A 6806-nucleotide genomic window follows, 5' to 3' on the forward strand; every position below is an offset into this window, starting at 1 on the left:
TCTTCTAATCGTCCCCCCTCCTTTTTGATCCTCATCATCTGAGTCTTTGCTCGTCGTTCTTTCGGCCTGGTTGTGATTATCCGTCCTGCTTGGCCCAAACTTAAATTTCTCCTCGACCCCCTTGACGTAAATGTAGATGTATTGGTGGTGAGAAGTGGAGGATACATCTGTAACATGTGTCAGGGTGTATTTTGCGCTTGATTCAATGCAAACCTGCTGTGACCTGCGACCTCTGATTCATATGGCATTCTGCTGCAGGGACTGCGGTGGGCAATGGCAATAAGCAAAAATGTCTTTGGCAGAGCTCACATTGGATATGCTGTTCACAAAGTCTGTACTTTCTCCTCGACTGTTTATTTTGTCATGATTCATTTGAATGTGACAAATGTTCACCATGCAAATGACTTCTTTTTTTTTTTTTTTTTTTAGTAAAATATGCAAACCTTGTTCCCATAATGGAAAATTTCACTATTTCCCTCATTCTAGCCGCAGTACAGGTACAGTTGGTTGACTGTAATATATTTGCAAGAGCACAAATGACATGATTGGTCTTTCAGTGTTGGTTATATAAGCACACAGCTCTAATCTCCTGTTGAAATGGGTAAAAAAAAAAAAAATCATTTAGCAAGGCTGTAGCCTGTGGCTTTTAATGTTGATGTAATGGGTCTGTAGGCAACATTAGAAGGGGGGGGGGGGCAGGGGTTGGGAGACAGGAAGCGTCATTTAGCTACTAGCTCAATCTCCAGAAGCAGATCTTCCGGTCAACGGGTGCTTCCCTGCGTTAACTCTACAAAAATATATGAGTCACAACACAGGCTGATAGATGAGGAGAAGAACAGGAGGGAAGGGCGGACTGAGACGGGGATAAAAGCCGCGCAAAATCACGCTGTGCGGCAGGAGTGGATTTAGAAATCTGTGATGTACACGAGGCAGATCTGCGAAGCGGGTGGTGTGTTTAGGCAGTAACACGTCCTGGTGATCTGTAGCTGTTAGTAACAGTGAAAATATGATACCTTTTTGTTTGTGATTTCTGCAAGCGGGATCTTTTGCACATGGGATTTTGCGTGTAACATGTAGCGCAAAGGCCTCAGAGAGCGAAAGAAAGACAACACTGTCTATATGGCACTGCAGGGGGTATATAGACATGCTGGTAAACCCTGCTGCCATTGTGTTAAAAAAAAAAAAAAAAAAAAGGAAAAAAGAAATAAATTCAGTTCTTCCTCGACCACACTGGTTCAGGATCAGGTTGCACTGTAGGTCACAAAACAAGCCTGATGACTGGGTTTCCTGCTCCGCGGATGCAGATATTCATGTTTCTGTCTCTCCACCTCTTAATCATTCTCTCGGGTCTCTGTCATTGGCACCATCTGCACCATTTCCCGGCATGTAATGTATACACTGGAGAGCACATCTCCCAAGAAGCAAAACTCGCGGTGAAAAACATAATGAAGTGCTGACATCCCATATCGAGAAAACCCCTGCGGTTCAATCGTGCATGCACATGAGCACACACACTAATATGAGTTCAGGTTTCCCTCCGAGAAGCTATATGAATACATGTTGCGCTTTGTGACTGGTGGTAAGATTTAAAGGCCACTAATGTGGGTGGCTGGGGGGGGGGGGCAATGACCCCGAGAGCGACTCCCCCTCCTGCTCCTGACCAGAGGAGCGCGGCGAGGTTCCCCCCTTTTAACAAGTCTCTGCAGGCCATCCGTCTTCCCTGAGACCCTGTCAGTCTGCGCTCAGGGATTTATCAGGTTGAAAAATGGGTCTCACATGAAAAGGCGCCATCAGAGGATACTCCATTTCCATCGATCTAAACAACAACCTGCTCCACGCCGTCCATGCTTTCCACCCCAGCCATTGATTACCCTGAGCCTTATTTTGCATGCAAGCATGTTAAACCAACAATAATGTAATTTTCTTTCATTACAGGTTTTCTCAATCAAAACAATAACAAAAGTCGGAGTTTGGAGATGTAGTGAAGTAACTTGGGATCATGAGAGTTGTTGCCTTCACCACCATGATGAGCCGAGCTGCTAACATTTGCTCAGTGTGTTTCTCTGATAACTTATGACCCAGACTTCAGGAGGTTTTTACCTGGAGTCAAATAATCTGCCGAGGTCTCTTTCTCTCCAAAACAAATGGATTAAATCTGTTAAAAACACAGAGTGTAACAGTTTCATGTCAAAAACTGTTTCTCGCTAATGTTTGCTCAGCGTGTTTCTCTGATAACTTATGAGCCATAAGTTGAATGACATCAGAAAACATAAAGATATGGTGGTGGGAACACCATATTGTATTGTGTGATAAACCATATTGAAACAGTAATCAAGTGATCACATGGAGAGAAATAAAAAAAAAAAAGGAGACCTTCAGTCACTTTTATTAAACTCAACTCACAGTTTATCAACTGCAATTAACCTTGAGAAAAGGAAAATCATTAAGCTGCTCAGCATGGAGGCAAACTTAACTTAACTGAGTTTTTGATTTAGTCTGAATTCGTGTGGACACAGTGTGTGAGGCAGTTAATCAGTGTGAGGGGGGGTGGGAGTTTAAACAGGAGCACAAACATGCAGACACACACTTGTACAGATGCTGTGTGTGACCATTGATCACCAGCTTCACTAACAGCTCTTATCAGTGCTTTGGTCCATTGGCTGTCTGCACTGAATCACTTTCACGGACCAATCAGCACTCTGTGATTGAACGTGACTCCTTTCTCTCAGTAAAAGCATTTATAATCTCCATTTGTGTGTGTGGGTGGGTGGGAACGGGGTGGAGGTGGGTCAAAGAGTAAAGGAGGGAGAGTAAATGAAAAGGATTCCCAGAGTTGCAAGGTTTAAAGGTTGCGGATGGCTTCAGCGACCTCGCTCTCTCCATCTTCGTCAGGAAAGTTAAAGTAATTAACTCTTATCTCACAGCTGAGCCTTTGGTAGCGTCCATTGAATCCCTCAGTGTCACTTCACAGCTTTCAGTGGGAGAGTGATGGTCCGTGTGTGTGTGTGTGTGTGTGTGTGTGTGTGTGTGTGTGTGTGTGTGTGTGTGTGTGAGAGAGAGAGAGAGACAGCTCCACCACCTGAACAGAAGGCACGAAAATCCTCTTTGATTTTGGTACTTGATCTAAAAGTTCATAGTAGTTCATATAAATTGATTATTACTGATCTATGCAGTATTATTAAGTTTCTGATAAGGCATTAGCTGTAATAATGGATTCATTAATGGTTAATACATCATTTACTAATGCTTTATAGATAAGTTATAGGCCATTAATAAGAACAACTTTTGGGTTGCCAGATTGTGGAAAAACATGGCTCTTTATTTCATTAGGGACACCTCTCCAGTGGACTGTTTGACCACTCACCCTGTAGGAGAAAATCCATTTATAAACTTCTTATTAACACTGTGACTTGTGATGAATTGTAAAAACCTTTTAAAAATGACTCATTAACATTTGCAGCTGCAAGATGAACAACTAACTCTTGCTTGAGAAGAGCTGCCTGCTGCATTGGAGTCACAGCAGAGAGAGTGCAGGTGAAAAACCAAAACAATTAGCTGAAAGACGCCAAAGCTCCATTTCAGTTATTGTTAATATAAAAGTGAGGGACCTTGATAGTTCTTCCACCACTGCTACTGAATGCTCAAACATCCAGAAATGTCTTCTTCACCACAGGTATATTCATGAGTCTTACGTTCACTTCCTAGTAGTCAAACTCTGTTCTGTCGGGGGCCAGTGGAGCAGGCGGGTGTAAAACTAACCCTGTGTTTGTTTGTTTCTCCCCCTTTCACCTGCTGTTTCTTCCTCCTCTCATTTATTTGGGGTTTTCCTCATTTCATCCGCCGCTCCTCAGTCTGCGACAGGTTGTTCCCAAGCCCCTCTCACAGCAGGGATTCACAGATGGTAGCGAGATAGTTCACAGGTTGCGCTCCTGCTTCTGATCCAGCTGCAGCTCAGCTTTAGTTCAGTAGCACAGAGGTCACAGTCAAAGCAGCTGCTCGTGTAACAGTGTAATCAAACATTCGGATTCATCGCTTTGATTGAATTGTAAATTCAACATTGTTTTTGTGTCTACTTTTTAACACGAGAGTCGAGTTTCAACTCAAGTTGCTCCAAGACACCTGTTTGAAGAATCGCTGACCCATGGTTCAGGGTGTGTTTGTTTAGCTTTTAGACCAGAAGGACACTCACTCACATACAAACACCCAAGCAAACATGATTGAAAGGGCCAGTTACCTTGAAGGTCACCACAGGTGTGTTTGTCTGTTCCTGTCCTTTCACTGTTCCCATTCTTGGAGAACAGCCTCTTTTGTGTGTCTCTGCTGTCACCTTGAAACACTTCAGACTGGTAATATAAGCGTATATGGCTCCTCACAGACTAGAGTCACTGAAAGAAATCAAACACATTTATTTTCATTTTTTGCCACGTTGCTTTATATGCTTCTCATGCCTTTACTCATTGTGGTCACAGCCCAGTGACTTCAAGTCAAATTTGTCATGTTTTCAGGCATTTAAAAAAAAAAAGAGTTTGGCCTCTCACCAAAAGTGTTTTTTTTTATAAATGAAAGTTACAGTTATACTGAACCATAATGTGTCTCAAACCAGTGGTTTCTCAAACCTTTTCATTTCAAGGAGCCCTAAACTGCCACAAATTAGAACAAGATACGATTTTATCCCCGGGCCCCCCATCTGATAAGAATTTAATTTTAAGATGTTTTATTAGAGAAAGTGTTTCATATACATTTCAAAATAGTCATACATTTTGTCATTGTGTTACTTATGGATGGAATTATAGTGAAAATAAATGACTCCCATTTTGGCTGGAAACTCCAAGGAAACTCCTCAAGGACCCATGGAGGTCCCCGGGCCCCACGAGAACCACTGACTTAAACTAATCAAACCCTTTACCCTGATAGATATTTCTCTTTCATTCCCACATATACCTCTCTTTCATTTTCCCTTTGCTCATTAGCATGCACAGGTTACAGACGTGGGCGAGTGTGTTTTAATACACTACTATACAAGTTTTCTGGCTTTGGCCCAGCTTGAACTTTACAGCTCCCTCATAAGGTTTTACGACTGTAAGCCAAGCATGTCAGTCCTTTTTCATCAGCTCCTTTGCTCCCTACAGGTTCCTTGTCTCAAACTCATGCTTGTTCTGTTGTAATCAGTGGAGTTGAATGTGTTTGCCAATCCGACTGGTCCACAGTGGATATTATGTGGGTTTTCTCAACATGGTTAATGGTCTAAAATGACTGTAAAGACAAGAGACATTTACATTTTTACATTGGGTCTATTTCTGCCTGATTTTTACATATCTCTATTTAATAACTTCAACATCACTGAACCACAGTTCAAGGCTTAAATTAAGACTCCAACGATTAAATACATTAACTGAACAAAAAAAAAAGAAGCATTTAATACGTGTCACCAACCCTATTTCTAGACAGGGTGCTTCTACTAATCCGACACTTCAAGCTAAACGAAGCTCATGATTGTGTCGCAGGGTACACATATAAATGTTTTCAGGATATAAAGAATTAATCTGGAGGAAAGAGTTGTGAATAACAATATACTGAGGTAACAACATTTGTTGGCTGCGCCATTCAAATCCAACCTTTTGCACGGGGCCCTGCCTGCTCTCCATCACCCTCCTCCTTGATCTGGGAGGTCTGCTGCCGGGAACGTTCAGCACCTGAGAGAGGAAGACTGAGGCGGATGTTGGATATGAAATCACTTCCTGCTCAGGGTCTGAATATAGTCATGATGGGGTACAAAGGGGATGTTTACATAGTGGACTACAGGGGCTCCTGACACAATAGGGACAGCTCAGAGCATGTTTGTTGGATGACGGCAAGCATTGTACTGTAGAAATGTATTCTCTCTCAGTCTCCAAGTAAGCTCCAGTTAGCCCTTTGTTGCTCTGTATTGTCCTGTTGCATGCTGGGATATCTTTGTTCCTATTTTGCCGGGGGAACATTTAGCTTTCTGCAGGGCGCCGCAGGAAACCACTTGGAGAACGAGCATTGCCTTTGTCATCATGTCACATCTGTGGTTGGAACAAAAAAAAAAAGTGCAACAAGTTATCATCTCTCTTCAGACACTTGTAGCCTGACATTTATTTGGCAGAAAACACAACCCAGTCCTGCAGGGAGCTGACAGTAGTCTGGGCCCTCATACATTTGAACACACTGTTTTTGAATTACTTTCCAGGCTTGTAGAGTTGTACAGACCTGAGAGCAGGTGTTCTAGGTTATCCGTGTCAAATGGACTCTTCCTTCCTCTCGGAGCCGTGTCTTGGCCTGTTTGACGGACTCATTCACTTTCCAGGGCCAAACTCCGTAATGGTTTCTCCGCTATCCCCATTTGTGTGTGTGATATAGTAGAATGGAAACGAACACACGTACATAGACGCATACGCACAGTTGTTTTGAATTCTCTTGTTGGCAAAGGATTCCTTCAGTTTTGATTTGTGCCATGTACTTTAGATGGGTCTACCATGTGGTGAGCAAAACAACACCTGCTGTGACATCCATCCTCCTCATGACATGAACTCTAATGTATTCGGTCACCCTGACTTCACATAAACCTGCATTATTGGATTTTTTGGTTACTTGGGATCAGAGCAGCGTGTTGTAAGAACATGTTATCACACTATAAAGCTGAAAACCGTTGGAAACTATTTTTTACTTTTGACTTTTACTGCACTGACTCTAGTTGCCCAGTTTATATGAATGCAATGTTAATCACATATCATTGAAAATCAATTGTCTGAATCAGCCTAAGTTTATTAATTGGACCAGAGGTT

Source organism: Seriola aureovittata, chromosome 18 (genome assembly GCF_021018895.1).
Source record: "Seriola aureovittata isolate HTS-2021-v1 ecotype China chromosome 18, ASM2101889v1, whole genome shotgun sequence".
Classification (NCBI taxonomy): Eukaryota; Metazoa; Chordata; class Actinopteri; order Carangiformes; family Carangidae; genus Seriola; species Seriola aureovittata.